This window comes from Festucalex cinctus, chromosome 12 (genome assembly GCF_051991245.1).
Source record: "Festucalex cinctus isolate MCC-2025b chromosome 12, RoL_Fcin_1.0, whole genome shotgun sequence".
Taxonomy (NCBI): domain Eukaryota; kingdom Metazoa; phylum Chordata; class Actinopteri; order Syngnathiformes; family Syngnathidae; genus Festucalex; species Festucalex cinctus.
The window spans coordinates 10,029,073-10,048,774 of NC_135422.1; the positions used below are offsets into that span (position 1 = coordinate 10,029,073).

Sequence of the window (19,702 nt, forward strand, 5' to 3'; positions counted from 1 at the left end):
ATTTGATTGCCCGCCAGCGCCGGCCTGTTGAGCAGCCGCCGCGACCACTCGGTGCTTTATTTTTCTTATTAGATTGCTCTCCCGGAATTCCATTTTTATCCACATAGATCTGGCCAGTGAATCACCATTAAAAGGGGCCCATCAAACTGTCAGGACATGCGGTGCGCAGGTGTCGGCACGGGGCCCCCAGCTCCACTGTAAACAAGCAAAGAGCAGTCCAGCTGAATAATGGAAATCCAGACTTTTTATGTTGTTCAAGACGACTTAAAGAGATTCATCTCCTGCCTTTTTTTTTTTTTGTGCAAGTTTGCCTTTCAGGCTGCGGTACGTGATGAAGAAAAATGGCAAGAAAAAAAAAAGTAGCAGTCGAGACGGAAAATCTTCTTTCACCAATCACTCGCTAAGCTTTGTTTTCCGGCACTAAATGGAGCACTTTGTGCCCAGCTCAGCAGTGACTCCTAAAAACATCTTCAAATCCGACACATTTACTTTTATTATCCTTTCTCCATAATTTCTCCAGTACTTTGTGGGGCTGTTTTTGTTTTTTTGTTTTTTTTAACTTGACTTAACTCTTTAAGACGGCAGACAATTGCCTGCCGGTCTTTATTCCCCCAAGGTCAGACAGAACGAGAGAGTAGACTTGGCCAAGAAAAACAAATGCAGACCATAGTGTAGTTGTCACACGCTCCACTAACACACTGGAAGACCTGCTGCTCACTCGCCTTTTTTTTTTTTATATATTCGCAAATAAATTACCCCCAAGGAGTGCTTACACATAAATTGTGCCCCACATAAAGTGAGCTAAAAGGGACATTTTTCCTGATTTTAGAAAATTGTCCAAGACTTTTATGCCCTTCGTTTTGAATGACATCATCCCTCTCTTATATTCTTGAATATGAAGATTCATGTCATATTGTCTGAAAAGCTTAAAAGTGTAAGCTGAAAGTAGCAAACAATCTGAAAAATTTAGACGGCTGACATCAAAACTTTCTTAACAAACACAAACGGTAATCTGTTTTTTAAAAAACATTTTGACATGTATTATACATAATGTGTGGTCTTTAGCTTATGCTAAAATAAAGGCAAATGAACCATGCATTAATTTGAAAGACCGTTTGTTTATCTATTTTTATTAGATGTGTTCGTAAGCACTTTGACTTGCAGTCTTCTGTACAAGTTCTGTCCAGAACTTAACATTTTTCTCGTCAGATTGCAACATTAATGCAAACAAATCTTGTGGCTTTATAACAAAAAAACAAAAAAAATGTAAATGTGCATGTACTTCATTTCTTAAGTGCTGAACTTATCTAGACACAATATAAAGGAATAGATATGTGAATATTTTTAAATAAAATATACATATACCGTCACCCAGTATTTTTATTTTATTTTATTTTTTGCAAAAATTATTATTTTTTGCTTAAATCATCTCATGATGCAAATGGCTCATTTTCTTGGTTGCTGAAAAATCTGAAAAAATGACTTAGGCGACTATTTTAGGAATGTGTCGATACTGTATATAACAGGGGTCTCCAAGTTTGGTCCTCGAGAGACCCTATCCAGCCTGTTTTCCATGTTTCTCTCCACTAACACACCTGATTCATGATCGGGATCATTATCAGGCTTCTGCAAAGCTTGTTGATTAGCTGATTATTACTGACACATGGAAAACAGGCTCGATAGGTGCTCTCGAGGACCAAACTTGGAGACCCCTGGAATACAGTATAAAAAACAAGGCCTACTAACCAACTCACCAAAATGAAGCAGTCCCCAAAAAAATTGCAGACTTTGCAATTTCAATTTGAAAAATACTATTCTATATTACTATGTTGGCTTGAATTTGATTAATTGGAGTATTAAAGAGTATAAAGTAATAGATTATTGAACTGCACAGACTTGGCTAGAGTCAAGGAATAAACACCTACCTGCTGCAATCAATTTATTTGGGGAGAGGCTTGTATTTATTTGGATGGATTCCGCACTGTTGGTGTCTATTACAGTGGAAGCATGTAATTGAAGAAATCTGGTCTTTAATATGATGGAATTTTGAGTCCGTGTTACATTGGGGATGGAATGTGTAACTGGCTTGCAATCCAGTCGGAGCTTGTGCCGCTATCTGCTTGTCTGACTCTTTCACAGCTGCAGCGGAAATGCTAACCAAATCCGGATATAAAGTGGTGGACCAAAGTCTTGTATACATTTTATGCGGCATTCCATTGCACTTTATCCTAATGAGAAATTTCTGGCCTTCCATGGAATATGTTAAGAGAATTTGACCTCGACACTCCATCTGGAAAATTCTCATCCTGCAAATTGGTGACTGATCCATCCGTGTATGCTAGTTAGCACCATAGCGCTGTGACTTTGAAGCTGTCTGCTTATGGTTAGCGGTGATGGGCAACATCGCAAGCAGGTGGATCTTGAGTTCCAGCGACAGTGTTGCCAAACCGCAAAAAAATATATCGAATTGGAAGAAAAGGGGCACTCAGCGGGACTGTCGGCGAAGACGGGCAAGTTAAAACAGATGATGCACGGCGGGGGTGTTCCGGGCGTCTGGGTCGGCTCGCCGACCGGTGTCCGCTCGGGTGGCTTGGGGGTGGCCTTGGTGCTGCCGCGGCCTGGGGATTTCGGGGGGGGGGGGGGGGGGGGGGGTGCTCGCTTTGCTTGACCGCGGTTGACGGCTTCTTTCTTTGGTGGCGGTCCTTATGCATGCCAGATCCGTCGCACCAGCATCTACTGAAACTCAACAGAAGTAGCCTCTCCCTCCCACAGCCCCTTGAATCAGTTGGTGCTGGTGTCTGTGGTTCTCACTTTGCTTTATCTATCCTTCCCTCCTTCCTCTCTTTAGTTTTTCCTCTGGTCACTTGAGATCTCAATTTATTGGAAGTTTGAGGTTTCTGGGGTTGGCATAAGACTCTGGTTTTGTAACCACGCAGGAGGGGTTTTGTTGGTGCTGGATTTCACTTTGATGGATTGGATGTACTGGCTTCTATGGATCTCACTCTGCCTTATCGATCCTTCCCTCCTTCCTCTCTTTAGTTTTTCCTCTGGTCTCTTGAGATCTCGCTAAATTTGCTGGAATTTAGAGGCTTCCGGGGTTGGCGTAAGACTTTGATTTTGTAATCATGGGGAAGGCAGGAAGTGTTTGATCGGTGCTGGATTTCACTTTGATTTATCTTTCTTTTCTCTTTATTTTTTTCTGACCTTTTCTCTGGTCTCCTGACCATTTAAACTTCACGACTCTGGCAAGATTCTGAAGTACCTGGTTAAGGCGAAGGGTAATGGGATATTTATAAGGCTTTAGTTGAATTAATGAGTATAAATTTATACGTATTTGCACGCACACGCACGCACGCACGCACGCAAACGCACGCACGCAAACGCACACACGCAAACGCACGCACACACACAAAAAAAAAAAAAAAAAAAAAAAGAGCAATGATGATAAGACGTTGAATCGGTAAGACTACCGAATGAACAATTCTGAGCTCTTTAAAAAAAAAAAAAAAAAAAAAAAAAAAACTGATGATGCACGTAACGTGTCTTGCACATGCTGTTGCAAGGAACCCCGGGTCGCCACATCTGGCCAGGCTTTACCTCGAGGCTCGGAGCCTGGAGGGTTTGATGGAGAGTGCAGAAAGTGGGGAGATGTCAGAGAAGACCAAACAAAGCCTTGCCGGCTAACGTCAGGCTAAACACACAGAAGACCCAAGTGTGTTTCTGCTACTGTTTGTTTTTTTTTCCAAGTCTTTCATAGTGACGCCTCCCAGGGAAGTAGATGTCTTTCATTTTCAATGTTTTTACGATATGTGGTTAACAAGTCGGACGTGATGATGCTGCTGAGACACGCAAAGGAAAGTGTGGTGTAAACCCAACTTAAAGTGATGCAATCATGTGAAATATATTACAAAAACTCAAATACTTTGTATGTCAACTTACACTCCATATATAATGACATTTCTATATGTAAAATAAATGTTAGGGCACCAGTTATATGCAGCTTTATTTCTGCTTCAACTCTGCTCGCCTTGGTTTGAAGCAGTTGGGTTTTAAAAAGTAGCGCGGTAAACTGCAAAACCCAAACTGCAATGACTTTACTTATTGCTATATACGGTCATATTGAAAACCCTCAAAATACGAACCTATCACCCCCAACAGGAAAATACGCATGTTTGTCAAATCATTGTAACTCCTGAACCGTTTGCGCTAGAAACGTAATTCCAATAGCTTCTAAAAGCAGAGAAGCGGAGCTTTACGTCAATACTACATAGGTTATGGTAGCTGGCAGATTGTGACGTGTGGAAGAGGGGGAAGTGGTGCGTCATAGATGAGAGTGACGGAGGAAAGGAAATGTTGCATGTTTTTCAAATCACCGTAACTCCGGAGCCGTTTAGCAAACAACGTAATTCCAATGGCTTCTGAAAGCAGAGAAGTGGAGCTTTACGTCAACACTACAGACATTAAAGTAGCTGGCATATTTTCACGTGTGGAGGAGGGGGAAGTGGTGCGTCATAGACGAGAGTTACGCAGGAAAGGAAATGGCGCATGTTTTTCAAATCACCATAACTCCGGAACCGTTTGCGTTAGCAACGTAATTCCAACAGCTTCTGAAAACAGAGAAGCGGGGCTTTATGTCAATACTACATACATTACAGTAGCTGGCAGATTGTGACGTGTGGAGGAGGGGGAAGTGGTGTGTCATAGAGGAGAGTGACGCAGGAGAGGAAACGGTGCATGTTTTTCAAATCACTGTAACTCCGGAACCATTAGCGCTAGCAATGTAATTCCAAAGGCTTCTGAAAGCAGAGAAGTGGAGCCGGAACATTGTCACATGTGGGGGAGGGGAAAGTGGTGCGTCATAGAGGAGAGTGACGCAGGAGAGGAAATGGCGCATTTTTTTTCAAATCATCGTAACTTTGGAACCATTAGAGCTAGCAACATAGGCGGCTTTTCCATCGTTCCCGCACGGCCAGGTACCACACCACACCTCACACAACCACACCAGACCGCAACCACCAGTTTTCCATTACAACTGGCGCACGGTGGGGAGGGGGCGGGAACATTTAAACCGTCCGAGCCAAGCTTGCACTCCCGCATTGTGTGCGTACCTGAGATAACATTTCACGAGTGGCAAGTCGCGCCAACATTGAACCCTATTTACAATTTAATATGGACCACCATGGATGAAATATTGCGATTCATGACTGGCTCGCAAAGCTATTTCTGAAAAGAGAGTTCTGCCGCTGGAGCTCTCATTCAAGTGAATGGGGAAAACACGACCAGCCAGCGTTTTTTTTTTAAAACCACAAACATTACAAATCCACCCACATACCTTTTAAATTGTAAATATAGTTCAGCGTTGTTGTAAAACATGATCATATTTATTGTATATACTGCATTTTTATGACATTGGCAAGACCGGCGGGCGCCTCTTCCTCTTCTTGCTTAAAACAAGGAAATGGGCGTGTGCCACGGCGTTGTTTCCGGCGTTGCTGTTGGCCAATCAGACGACAGGTGGCATCATGGCCCCGCTAGTCCCCCGACGATCGGCACAACAGAACCACTGCCGAAAGGGTTCTAAACAGTGGTTACAACGGTTCGGCTCGGCCCCGAAAAAGTCCCGTGGAGACACTAACATCCGGGGACAAAAATTGCCTCTTCGGTGTGGAACCGGTACGGGGGAAAAGCGCCGGTAGTTCCAATGGATTCTGAAAGCAGATCAGAGCTTTATGTTGAGAGAAAAAATAAAAATAAAAACAGGCGTACTGCGATAATAGCAGTATCTAAAGGGAGTTAAGCAGCTAAGGTAGGCTAATATTAGCCTTTATAAACCTGGCATGTTTGGAACTCTGGCTAACCAGATACTAGAAGAATACAACTTCCATGTTAACTAATTCAGTGCCAGCCATTTTCAGAAGACAACCCCTAAGCCATTTTAGAGCATTTGGACGGATATTTCTACAGCCACGGAATATTATGTTCTACCATCATTTCTATATCGAATTGATCAAATGAAAGACTTTCTTCTTTCAACAGAAAAAAAAAAAGTTTGATACAACCTTTTTCTGTTCTGTCGTAATCAGCAGTAGAACATGAGTCAGTTTTAAGAGATTCAGCCATTCTGCCCAAAATCTGGACAAAATGAAAACAAACGACTATGATGCTGATGCACTTTCCGCATTTTATTGAGTAGGCCAAACAATCAAACATAATAAAAACAGAAAATGAAAACAGTCAAAATGGACAGGGAACATGTTAAGCTAAGCTAACTGCATAGTAAACGGCTCCCAGTCAACAAATTTCAGCATTTTATCCCTAGTCCTCCCCACTCAAGTCTTTGTTGAGGCCAGGGAGGGCGCAGAGCACTACGGGGTGACTAAAGGACTAATCGTGGCGTCACACGGGACTCTTCGTGCTCGGCATGTTGCCTGGCCCACTCGCTCCGGAGGCCAGAGGCCTGATTGCTGCGCTGGGATCCAGCCGCAGCGCTTTTTCATTAGGAAGAGGGCCAAGATCATCCGGGAAGGTTCCGGCCCATTAATACATTTGAAACGGCGAATGAAAGGGAGAGCAGTCGAGGAGGGGTAAGTGGGGGGGACTTGGGGGTTTGGGGTATTTTGAAAGTGGAGAACCCTGTGGAACAAGCATGAGAGCCTTAGTGAATAAATGCCCTTTGGATCAATCTCAACCTCATTTTACTTTTTTCTCTGCAGCCAATTTTCCCGCAATTTGGGATAAATTGTTTGTGAAATCCCTGTCGCTGCTTCCACAGGGAATCCTTTGACAATAGTTTAAGATAGCAGGGATGAAGATCCTCTCAGTGATATCATCAGTTTCCCATTCCAGACACATGCTTTTTATCTCCATCATAACTGCACGCAATGTAGAAACGCTTTTTCACTCTCCGACTAAAAGAGTAAAGTTTGTATTGGCGAATAAAGCGTGACACTGAAAGTGGCAAGAACGGCTGAATAAATATGATATTTCCCCAGCTAGTTGACCCACTGTAGGTGTTTATTACCACCAAGGCCACTGCTCGTGCAGGAAAGCAAATCTGCTCAGGTCACTTTCCACACTAGTTAATATTTTATTGTGCATAGTGGTGTAATGACGCATATTGATTTTTCACCATCTCTTATTCATGCTGGCTTTGCGCCGCAGCAAAACGCTAATCATGTACTGTGCGCTCACTGGACATAACATTCGGTACACATACAATTCAGAGACTCAACAGAAGAACTACTTTGTATTACTCAGTGGATTTCCAAGTGTGTTGTGAAATGAAACTTCAGATTTTTTTTTTCTGTCACATTTTCAGTCAGGATTCAGTGAAAAGTGAATTAGTGAAGAGTTAGTGAGTTAAGCGTAGTTAGTGACTAAGTAGGGTTAGTTTTCCAATTAATTACAGGTGAGTGAATTACTTAGATACATAGTGAAATAATTTGTGAGTAATTAGGTGGGTAAAGAAAATGGTTAGTTAAAAATACAGAGTTAGTTCATTTAGGCATTTTTTTTCAGTTAATGCTTGGGTGAATTGGTTAGTTGATAAATCACCATAACAATTAGTCAGTGAGTAATTATTGTGTGAAATTAGAATTACTGAGTTAGTTAATTTTGTTAGTGAGTGAATAAGTTAGCAAGTTAAAAGAAAAATTATTTTATAAGCAAATTACTTAAAATGTTAGTGAGTGGGTATGTTTTCGGCCTAGTCGGTTTTGAGTTTGTTAGTTTTCTTAGACGGATAGTTAATATCAGAGGTGGGCATCGTCATTGACTGGAATTGGTGATTGATGGAATTGCCCGCCTTTTGGCGTCAGCACTTTCAGCGAATGCTTGATAATGCGAAGCCTTGAAAAAATGCACAGACTGAGCACTCAAAACTTATCAATCCGTGTATTTTTGTGAGGCTTCGCATTATCAAGCATTCGCTGAAAGTGCTGAAGCACACGCCAGAAGGTGGGCACTTCCATCAATCATCAATTCCAGTCAATGGCGATGCCCACCTCTGCTGGTTTCCTAGATCTGGTAGGTCAAGTGGACGATAAACTGCACGCCAAAGCACTACTGCGATGTCAGACGATTCATCCAATAGAAGAGATGGTGGCAGAGTGACTTCAGGGTGAACAGTATTTGGGGGATGTTGTCGACTGTACTTAAAACAAATCATGGAGGAATTTGAAGACTCTTGAAGTACACTTCAAAGTGGTCTCCAATCAGATGTAGCTCAGGGAGAGCCTAACCTCCTCAAGGTCCTGGTGTACTATTATAATCGGATGAGCCCACTCCCCTTTTCTTGCTGCTGCAATAAACAAATCCATACAGCAGCGTTGTAGCCCAATTTACGTCCAAAAACAAACCTCCCTGCGCACTATCCCATGGTGAACGTCACTCAAAACACGCGTGGTGTGAAAGCCCCATAACGCTCTCCACTACCAGGACTACATTTGGGCATAAATCGACATCTAATAGCACTAGAAAGCTTGTTCCAACTTTTGACCCCATCAGATGTGACGGGCCGGAAAGGAACTTACTGGCATCCGTGGTAGACCGTAGTGCGCCTTTTGAGCCTCTGGGACTCAATAGCCTCTTGCCCCAAGGCCCGTCATGGATACCCTGGTGGACCATGAGAAAAAGCAAGACCTGCATACAGAGGAAAAAAAATGTCGTGCAGTACGTTTTCAGGAAAACGGGACTTGCCATGGCCCCCTATGGGATCATAATGTAAACCTAACATTCATTGGGGAGTAGGATTTATGCAAAACCAATTACCACAAAACCTAATGCAAAGATGGGACATAAATCAAGAATTATGCAATGTAGTCCAGTGCCCCTTTGCTGGACCAGCAGTTCACTGGTGCCAGTAGAGGGTTGAGAACTTTTATTTATTTATTTTTATCCCCCATTGTAGTTCCTCACACTATCCATCATAATAACTGAGTCAGTCTTTTGTTCAAATGCCATCCAACAATGCCAGTGTGCAATTCAGTCACCTGTTCATAACTTGAAGGGCGCCAGGCCTGCGCGAATTGCTTTTGTGGAGGAGACAATGACGACAATGGGAGACTTTTCACGAGCACGTCGCGCCCTCCTTGACAGCTTTTTGTTTACGCTTTCATTACATCGCCACTATATTATCTGATACCTACATGCTGAGTCCAATCTGGCTGTCCCGTGCCACATCGGGCACCGGAGAGAGGGCTTATATTACAGCGCATGAATCAAAGCTAAATAAAATGCACTCCAGTTGCTTTCAGATGGTTTTAATTCGTGGCAGAGGTCTATGGAAAAAAATTACATGTAATCTCACCACATTATACGTTGCTCATTTTATGAGTGATCCGACTCTATTGGACTTTTTAACACTTTAACTTGTCAGTAATTACTTGAGTAATCATCCTGGCAGGCAAACAGACACATGCATTTGTAACATTTCTGCCACTTTTTCTCAACTGCAGATGAGTATTGATATTACAATGGTAAAATATTTCTCTAAGAAAGGCTTTCTACATTAACCGGGGTAATAAACATGTAATAACAACAATAACAAATGTAATCATAAAGATGACTAAAATCATGATCTGAGAAAAAGATATACGTTTACAAGTAAAGACTATATCATGTTAATCATTTCACAAGGAAAAATTCATAAATTTCTTTCAACGGGTACTAAGTATAATCCGCATAAATTTGTTTCACATTGCTGATGATTTGTCATTTATTTGGATTTAATTAACTTGAATAGTTTGAGCTTTGGCAAAAGCTACATCCGAACCATATTGAATCAAATTGTAATTCCACTGAATTAAATCGAATTGAATCGTTCCACTTGAAAATGTACTGTTCGTGAATAGATACGTATTTGACCGTCTTTTATTGGAGAAAAGCACATGTCAGTCTACTGTGTTTGCTACTGTGCATGGAAATTGACACGACTCCACACCGGAATTGATCTATAATGCATATTTTGATAGGTGCTGCTGTTTTGGTTACCTGTGGAGTTCACATTTAAAATTCTTGAGTGGATGATACACCCAGTAATTCTATATTTATATTTTGGGATATGTAGACGCGTCCTTCCAAACAGTCAATGCAAATAAAGAAATAAAGCCGAGTGTGTCCAAAGTTGATTTACGCATTTCATTTTCCCGGTGTCGGTTGAAGCGGGATTGACTTCCTCCGTCTGCTCTTTATTGCGGTCCGTGTTGCATTGACATCTCACTTGTAAAAAATGATATCCCATCGCATGTCCTCCCGAGATCAAATCAATTTTCCAGTGTTGGATGTCTGTCGCCCGAGCAGAATCCATTACGGTCAATCCAAGCGGGCCGAAGCATTTAACTTGCACATTAACAGGTCCGCAGACAGTTGCTCTCAAGTGAGGAGATGCATCAAGTTTTAATGCTCGGAAAGCCACAGAAACCAATGAAAGATTAGTCGCTCCCGTGACTTGACACTTATGACTTGTGGCTTTTAAACACGGCCGGTGAATGTCAACGTTGAGATTTGTCTTGAGTGGTTGGTGGCGTTATTAGCTGCTTGTTCCCGCATGGATGCGGAGGAAGTGCATCCATCAGCAGTTTGGAGCCTGTTGCTGAAAAACAAAATTGCCTCTTCCTTCCTTCCAACTTTGACCCTGGTGCAACCAGGGACAACTGATAAGCACATCTGGACGTGTGAGGATGTTCCCGTGTCTTCCTTCAAATGCAGCACGTTCGCAAAACTCAGAGAGGTGTGCTTCTCCAATGGAACGTTCAATAGCTTCCCAACCAAAGCCTCTCTCACTTTTTTCCGCCCACCAAAATTGTCATCAAACGTTTCCGACTTTGATTATGACATAACGTCCTAGGAGGAGAATGTCCCTTTTCAGCATATCTTACTTCCTGTAGTTCACGTTTAAGTATCACATGCCCCCTAGTGGCAGATTTCATCATGAAGCAATCATGTTGACGCCAAAACAAAAAGAATGAGCTAATATTTGCAAGGGCTGCTTGCGTTAAATCCTTTGCTCGCGTTATTTTTCCATCTTTGTGGTACCTACGGCTAAAAGTCAGTAATTGCTACGGCTGTGGCCTCAAAGTGCTTTTTTTTTTTTTTCAAGAGCCTGTCTGCTTGTAAACACACAATTACAGCCAGTTATGTTTTGATTTGACAAGTGTCCAGGCACTTGATGGCAATTAGATAAACCAGTGTCCTTTTAAAGCCATACTTTCTATTCTTTCTTTCAACTTCTAAGCCCCTGCAAACTTTTCTTAAACAAAGAGACCGCCACACACGTTGCATTCATCGCTCGCTGTGCTGCAAGTGTTGAAATAGTTATAAGTGCTTTGCGGTTGGTTCTATGATGAAAAAAAAAAAAAAAAAAGACAGTAAAAACGCTGGGCTGGTGGAGTACTTGGAAGTTCAGACGAGCTGCCGTGACGGGCTGTGACAAGACACTCTGGAAGCGATAACGGCAGACGCCATTAGCGCTCCGAGCAAGGAGGACGACGCGGCACGTCGTGGCAGAGCAGAGTAACCGCGATAAGATCTCGGAAGGAAAAGTTGTTTTGAGTGCTCGCCATAGTGTCAAGAACAAAAATTTGAGTTGGAGTTATTTTTACCCTCAATATTATCTTTGTACACAAAAAAGGTGAATTGCGTCTTCAACGCTAATATTAGGGCTATTCTGAAAAGAAGAAAATAAATATTCTTTGTTTGTTAAGAAGTAAATCATGGTCAAAAGTTGTATTTTTGCAAACATTATTTATTATACTTTTTTGCTTAGTGGGAAAAAAGCCTTTTTGATTTACCTTTTTCTTAATACTTGCAGCTTGAATCGGTACGACTATATGACGGCGTATTAGACCACGTATAAATCTATTTTTTTAGACGGTGGGGGCAATATTCAGAGAACTCGCAAGGAGAAAAAAAAACTCGTAAATATGCAAGTTTATAAAGTGGCAAATTTGCGACTTTATAAAGTGGCACATTTGCGAGAAAAAAACTCAGAAATGTACGAGACAGACACGTAGCGTAGCTATAGTCTTATGTGAGGATTCGTTGGTGGTTAATGGGACACTTTATAAAATAAAAGGGCAGGATGGAGACGGATTGATTCTTAATTTAAACTTTAGTCATCATACACAGCAGCTAGAGAGACAACACTTCCTGATCCCTTATCAGCTGAGTAACACTAACCAATCAGAAGCTAGCATACTTTAGGTGAATGTAAAGTGAATGACACATCACCTTAGCTACTTGTACAAAAAAATACCAAAATGTTTGAATGTGTAAACAATAACTTTGGAAACAGAAATGTACAAGTAAATATATATTGTAACAAATTAATTTCAATGCTTGAATTGATTTAAATGCTTGGGTGTGGAGCTTCGCAAAGGAAATCCCGACCGAAAAGTATTGGCACAAGCATCCAAATAGTACACTACGTATATATTTCTACGTTTCTGAGTTTTTTTTCTCGCAAATCTGCCACTTTATAAGGTCACAAATATGCCACTTTATAAAGTCGCAAATTTACGAGTTTTTTCGTGACAAATTTGCGAGGTTTTTCTTGGAATATTGCCCCCGCGCTCTAAAAAAAAATATATATTTATAGGTGGCCCTAGTACGTCGTCGTGCAACTAAAACATGTTAAACTATAGAATTTAAAAAACCAAACAAAAAAAAAAGAGAGTCATTATTATAACTCTGGTCCAAAATGACTTCAAGATGCCTTTTTGACCTGTAATTGCCGCGTCAGCAGCTTTCAGGTCCAGACAAAAGTGTGTTATGCATTGAGAAGCACTAACAAAGGAGCTTAAGGCCCAGCACGAGCACAATGGCATGTCGCCCATCAGACGCGGTGGTGGAACCCGGGCCTTCGATAACGACCTCGTACTTCCCGCTAACGCGTGTATGATGAAGACGTGCGCTAGCTTTGTACCTTTGCTCTATTATGCGTCCTCCACTGTGGCCCGCAGCCATTCGCAGCCGCTCAACTTGTGGCCGCACATCAGATGAGGAGCAGGAGGCTTCAAAAGCTTCAAAGCCAAGCTTGCTCACAGCGCCGTGTAAATTAGCCCGGTTACATATGCACGAGCTCGCCGTGCCCACAGGTCATGCGCTAGTCCAAAGAAAGACTCTTGTCTGGGAAAAAAAAAAATAATTTATCCATTCATTGTCTTGACCGTTTATTCCTCACAAGGGTCGCGGGGGCTGCTGGAACCTATCTCAGCTGGCTTTTGGGCAGTAGGCGGGGTTCACCCTGGACTGGTTGCAGGGCAAAATAAGAATTTACTCTTATTCAATTATGACGTTTTTTTTCACAAGATTACCTGTTTTCTTTGCAATAAAACATTTTTAGAACATTAAACCTAAAACTTTTTTCCCTCAAAAAAAGAAAATCATTTTTAGAGATTGACTTACTTATCTTATGCTTTACTGCATGACAGATTTCTGTTTTATGTACAGCACTTTGTATACAGCAATGGTTGTTTTAAAGTGCTTTATAAATTGAGTTGAGTTGAGTTGAGTTGAAAAAAAAAACATTTCGGGTGCATTGTTTTTTTTATTATTTTTTTTGTATATATTTGTTAAGTCAAGTCGTTTATTTATATAGCCTTTAGAATTTACCATTTTCCCATTAGATTACTTTTTGTCCTAAAAAAAACTAACTTTTTTTAAAATTTATTTATTTATTTGAGACAAAAAAGATATAAGATAAAAATATATATATATCTAATAGCTTTTTTGTCTCAAATAAATAAATAAATAAATGAATAACTATTTCTGACTTTATTCTTGTTTAAAATATAAACGTTTCTTGTAAGTTTAGGACTTTTTCTTCGAAAAACATATTCCAAGATCTGATGAGAAAACCTTCAAACTTTCCTGATTTGTTTTTTTTTTCTTTTTGGCTCATTTCACAACTTTATTTTCACATCCCTGGCTCATTATTCTTGTAAGCATGATGGCATCACTACAAATGCTCAAACAACAAACTTACGAATAGCCCAACGTGTGAGTTTTTCAAATTATGGTTGATTTTTTTTTTTTTTTTTGCATTGTGTTGTAAGCAGTAAAATGGAGGCTGAGCTCTTCTCTTGACTTCTCTAGATGACAGTAAGATAGTCATTCTTCACAGAGGATAAAGAATCCAAGCCTGTGTGTTTTGTTTTATTGTCTGTCTACAGTTACCCACTGTTGGTGTTTAAATATCCGTTGCTTAAAGGGTAGCAACGCTGACACAGACATGCTAATCATTTGCTGTTTTCCATTGTATGTTAGTGGAGGCTATGTGATTGTATGTGAGGCTATCTTGAAAAATGTTGCTATGTTGTATCTCAAATTTCACTCACATATTCATTCTATAGACTGCTATTTTTCTGATTTTAAACTCGTAGTGCAATAATTTGTTGGTGAGTTAGCATGCTCATAGAAAGACTTCTCGTTGACGTTTATAAGCCCATCTGTCGGCAGCCCTTCGAGTTTATCAGTTAACGGGAGGGAACGGAAGTCATCTCCTGACAGATTTTTATTGATCCTTTTCCGGCGGCGCTGTCAAGAGGTAGCTGTGCCAAATAAGCGAGCCGCGCCCTAGCTTGTTGTCCGTTGCGCAGCGGTGAGGCCAGTGGCCAGCTGATCTGTCAAGCGGGCTGTCTTCTAAAGGGCATTCCCCGTCCATCCTGACAGGAACGGTGGAGGTCAACAACAAACAAGTCCTACAAAAAAAAATCTGATTGTTCCCTTAGTGACCTTGGAAGTTTCTTCCAGAGAGGAAAAAAATCATTAATAACCTGACAGACAAACACTTGACTGCAACTGATAATGTCAGCAGTCAACCTTGAAAGTCTGAATTAAAAAATAACTTGACAAAAACATGCTTTTGTACGTATTATTTTGTGCTTTTTGACATTATAAGTTTCAATTAATGAAATTGAGTTGAACAAAGTGTGGCAGATTGATTACAATTACTGTATAAAAAAAAAAAAAAATGTACATGTAAAAATTCCATTCAATTAAGATAGATTCTTTGCAACCAGTATGACAATTATTGTAAGTTTGTGATTTCTTTCTCGACTCTTCTACTTTTTGTTTACAGAAAAAAAAGAACTTTGCTGATAACATTCTGTAATTTCTTGAATCAAATACCACTTTTTTTCTTTCATTATGTCTAAAGCTTGGACTGCTTTTGAAGCCGACATTTTCAACGCTGACAATACAAATGTCACAACTATGTTTAACATTGTTTCGAATAAACTTCAGTTCTTTTTCTATAAACGGCAAACAAAAATCCTCAAGTGACACGAGCACCCCGTGAAGTTGTCACATATCGCTAGCATCGCGGCAGGCGCGTGTACGCGCAAGCCCATTGTTTACGAGCGGGGCCTTCTGAGAGACGAGCCGCCTGCGTTGCGTGCCCGAGCGGAACGCGGCGAACCGGTGAACCCTCGAACCTTGAAATGCAGATCTGAGGCCCGCCGAGGAGCGATGACAGCTGTCATATAGCTGCTGTGATGAAGCAAAACCGAAAAGAAAAAAAAAAAAAAAAAGAGTGCGAAAGGAGGGCGAAAAAGAGAAGCAGCAGCAACTTTTGTGAAGACACAGGAGGATTGTTCTTATGTATTTTTTTTATGATAGTGCAAGTCAGCATAAAAAGGTGGTGGATTGAGGACTAAATAAAATGCTGCGAGTGACCACTTGAAACGAGGAGGCTGCGCTGCGGGGGATTCTGCCTCCTTTGTTTAGATGCTAATATGCTGCTGTGATAGCAATATTGGAGGAAGGGGGTCCTCCTCTGCCTTTGATACCCATTACCCCCCTCCGTTCCCACTCCTCCCGTACTTTTTTTTTTTTTTTTTTTACTAGCCTGGCATAACAATAAGACAATCCCTTGGAGAGTACATTTATTTTGTATTTTTTTTTCTCCATCCACTGACCTAAAGGCACCGAGCGCCCATCAACTTGAGCCTAATGACGCCACAGTAATCAGACTGCCTTGTACATACTTACGCCGCTGTTGTCCAAAGGAGCAATAATCTCCGCTTGTATTCATATTTAATGTAACTGCAAGATTATTGGATGGTCCTGCAGCAGCTTTTTTTCACCGTAATTTAGTAGGATTCCGTGCAACAAACAAATAAAACAAGGTCATAAGTAGAAAATGCACATTTTCGGGGTTACTTTAATTCGTTTTTAGTAATGAATGTCATGGAAATTAGATGCCCTAACTGCTTTTACATTATGGCTTAATACACTATACACTGTACAGTCTAATGAGGTCCAATACAAGAGAAAAAAGATAACCACAAATGCTTGGTAGGCAGGTGTGTCACTAGTTTTTATGGACAGGTGACTATAGTGTGTATTACACATATACTACAGATTTTTATCTTTGTTGTACTTTTTATTTTATTTTTTTGTGTTACTATTTTAATTTGACTTTTGCCATTAGATATATAGTATGTTCCTTTATTGTAATATGACGTAAAATTTATAGATTTTTTTTGTATTTATTTTATTATTATTACGGTATTATTATTTTTGCTTACATTTTAGCTTTTTTTTTTTTTTTTCAATTCATTTTATCTAGTTGTGTTTTGTGTTTTTTTTCTTCATTTTTGTTTTTAAGTTTTGACATTTTTTTTTCTTATTTTTATTATGTTCACTTTATTGGCTCTGTTCTTGTTTTAATTTAATTTTTTCTTTAAAATTTTACTGCTACTTGTTTACTTTTATTTTTTATAGCTTTTACTTATATTTACTTATATTATTAATTTAATTTAATTAATTTATTTGTTGCTTTTTTTGCGATTTCAGTTTTTACAATTACATCATTTTTTTCCCGAGTCTATGTTTAAATTGTTAGTTATACAAAAAATTGTTTTTTATTTATTTATTTATTTTATTAACATGCATAGCATGTGCTTTACTGACATCGGGAAAGTTGACTTGAAAGCTTTAAAGTGTACAGTTACACAAAGATTGTGACCACTCTAATCTCCGCCATTCAAATTGATAGGGTAGTTGATAGCCTCATTTTTTTTCCCCCGCGCATGTGCAAACTTAATGCGCTTATTTACACCCACAGTGACCACAATCAGTCTCTTGTGAATCGACCAAAAAGTAGACCTTCAGTTTTTGTATGATCGCCTACTAACTTTCCCTGTTGGTAGCGGCTGAGACGATGTCATAATAAGTGACCCGCTGGTATCCTCGGTGTCCTCGGTCACAGTGTAAAATGAGCCCCCATTGCACCCCCTTCAACTTTCAGGTTATAGATCAGGGTCCCTATATGAGCCAGCATGCTCAGTGTGTTCGCATGTTCGTGTGTGCGTGTGGGCAAAGTCAAGTGAGACTGGCGGCAGGAAATGGACAGGAGGGGATCAAAATGAGTGATGGGGCGGCGTAGTTGAGGGGGGGGAAAGAAAACAACAAAGTAAGAGCGAGGACCTTCTCCAGTTTCGTTTTAATAGCGGCGGGCCATTTTTCTCCCTTTACGCTAAGCACAGAGCTGACCATTATAGGGCCTCTCTGCAGAATGTGTCAAGCTGCTGCTATTAAAAACACTATTTGCACTGTCAGCTCCTATGAGCCAAATCTATGACCCCCCCCCTTACCCCCCGCCACCACCATCCTCTTTTTTTTTTTTTTCCCTCTCTCTCTTCCCAACTTTCAGGCCACAATAACTATCATCCGTTAAAGGCGGCGGGGCCCATTACACTTGGTCCGTTCACATCGGCTTGCATTAAGCTAATATTATCTATTCCCAGTGTACCCCCCACCCCCCACCAGCCCCCTTCCCCGTAGTACCCCATCAATTATTAATATCTCTTCGCTCGCGGCTAATGTTTTGCTCTGAATTATTTAAGGCCATCTTCATTTATCAATAAACATAAATGTTAAACAAAGAAATGCTGATGAGCGTGGAGAAGAAAAAAACAAGTTTATGAGATGATTTGGAAAAAGGGAGGTGATTTATGGAGGTGATATTCATCGGGAATAAGAGTGTTGTAAAGCCTGGCTGCATTGGGACACATGTAAGGGGGTCAACTTGTTTGCAAAGGGCCGTTTTAAAGATGATATGTTTCGTACAGTGGTGCCTTGATTTAGAAGTGAACAGTATGTCCATCAATGCTTCTTCAAGGGATGCTTCACTCATTCAGCCATTTTCAGCAGTATAACGTTAATATTTCGTCCAGAATTACGATAATTATGTCATTATGTTTCATGTACAATTAATTCTTTGACCGCCAAAAACGTTTAATAACGATTAGTAAAATCACGATGTATGCCGCCATAAACGGTAAATGACGTCAACTTTTTTTTTTTTTTTTTTTTACTGCCTGGTCAATGGATTGTGGAATCAAAAACACTAACTATGGCCAGCAGATGGCAGTTATCTTTTCAATGGGCTGCCGGTATACGAAATTACAATGAAACATGACGGAATCTGATGAAATAGAACGTTTTCAAGGATGACGTGAATGATCAAAGCCTTTGTCATATCAAAAGTTTTTTTTTTGATAACGTGTGGCAGTAAAAGAGTTAATATCTTTAAAAACAAATTTTTCCACTAGCTGTTGACTGAAGATGTAGGAAGTAGGAAACGACCAATCATGGCTCAGTTTGCTGCCCAAACTCAGAAAATATGTGAATCATGATTGGTCGATATCTACTTTCTCAGCACAGGTGATCATGAGATCATCTCCAGTCGACAGCAAATGGAAAAATTCATTTTTAAAGGTATTAACTGCATGAAAAACAATGAAGTTATCAAATTAATTCTGGACAAAATGTTAACTTATTACTGCTGAAAATTGATCAATGAATCAAATATCCCCATCAAGTGACAAAATGAAGCCCGACTCTTAAAGCTGCACAAAAAAAGGAAGCGATGGACTCCGTGTGGAGGCGTCCCTATGCCATTTTTGCCACCGAATGCTGGGAATTCCTCATAGCGGAGACGACGGGTGTAAATATAGCTTCTGACATCTACTGTAAGCTGGTGTGGAATGTAGGTGAGACAAAGGAGAAGACGGTGTGCAGAGTGGGTGGCATTGGGCCTCCTCCAGCAAAATAATAACAGCCAAGACTGCAATCCACTTGTTGTCCTTGCATCTGAATGGACAGATTAGGACGCACGCTGCAATCCGAGCGATACGAGCACATTTATAGTGACACCCGAGGGGTACGTTCCCCTCGTACCTAGAGATCCGTGACTGTCGTGCAGAACCCCCTCGTCAAGGCGCTTAAGTTGGCGGCTCGTGACAGAGCGCTGAATGAGTGATTTAGAGTTTGCGGTGTGCGCTTTCCACAGTTAATTAACCAGCTGATAGCAGAATGTTACATTGGGCCGCAATGTCTTTGTTTTTTCCATGAAAACTGAAGCTTCCTGCAGGGAGTCTCACTCAGTCCCGCTCATCTACTCTTATTTGTGTCTGCGCTTTTGGGATCCAACCTCAGAACATAACAGAATAATCCGACCTCTGTTAGGCTCTGGAATCGGATCCCAAAAATGCAGACACAAATGAGATATAAACTCTTTATTCGCATAACATCGAGAGGCGTAGAACAAACTTGACTAATTTCTATCCTTCCCAGGGTCCTGCAATTTTGTCCTCTCCTGCCACCTGCTGTCCACTGAAATCGAGGTCACAGTTCAGCTTGCAAACCTCACATGACCAATCCAGGAAACCAGGTGAGCCGTGTCATTCACAAGCTG

General features: G+C 40.7%; 1 long non-coding RNA gene across 2 annotated transcripts in view; it reads left to right on the plus strand.

Annotated features, from left to right (window-relative positions):
- The window catches only part of LOC144032059 (uncharacterized), a 122,251-nt gene that overhangs the window by 43,638 nt on the left and 58,911 nt on the right, over window positions 1-19,702 (plus strand). For both annotated transcript variants that reach the window (XR_013287675.1, XR_013287674.1), the window contains exon 3: window positions 19,582-19,678. This is a non-coding gene — a long non-coding RNA (uncharacterized LOC144032059). The remainder of the gene's footprint in view (window positions 1-19,581; window positions 19,679-19,702) is intronic.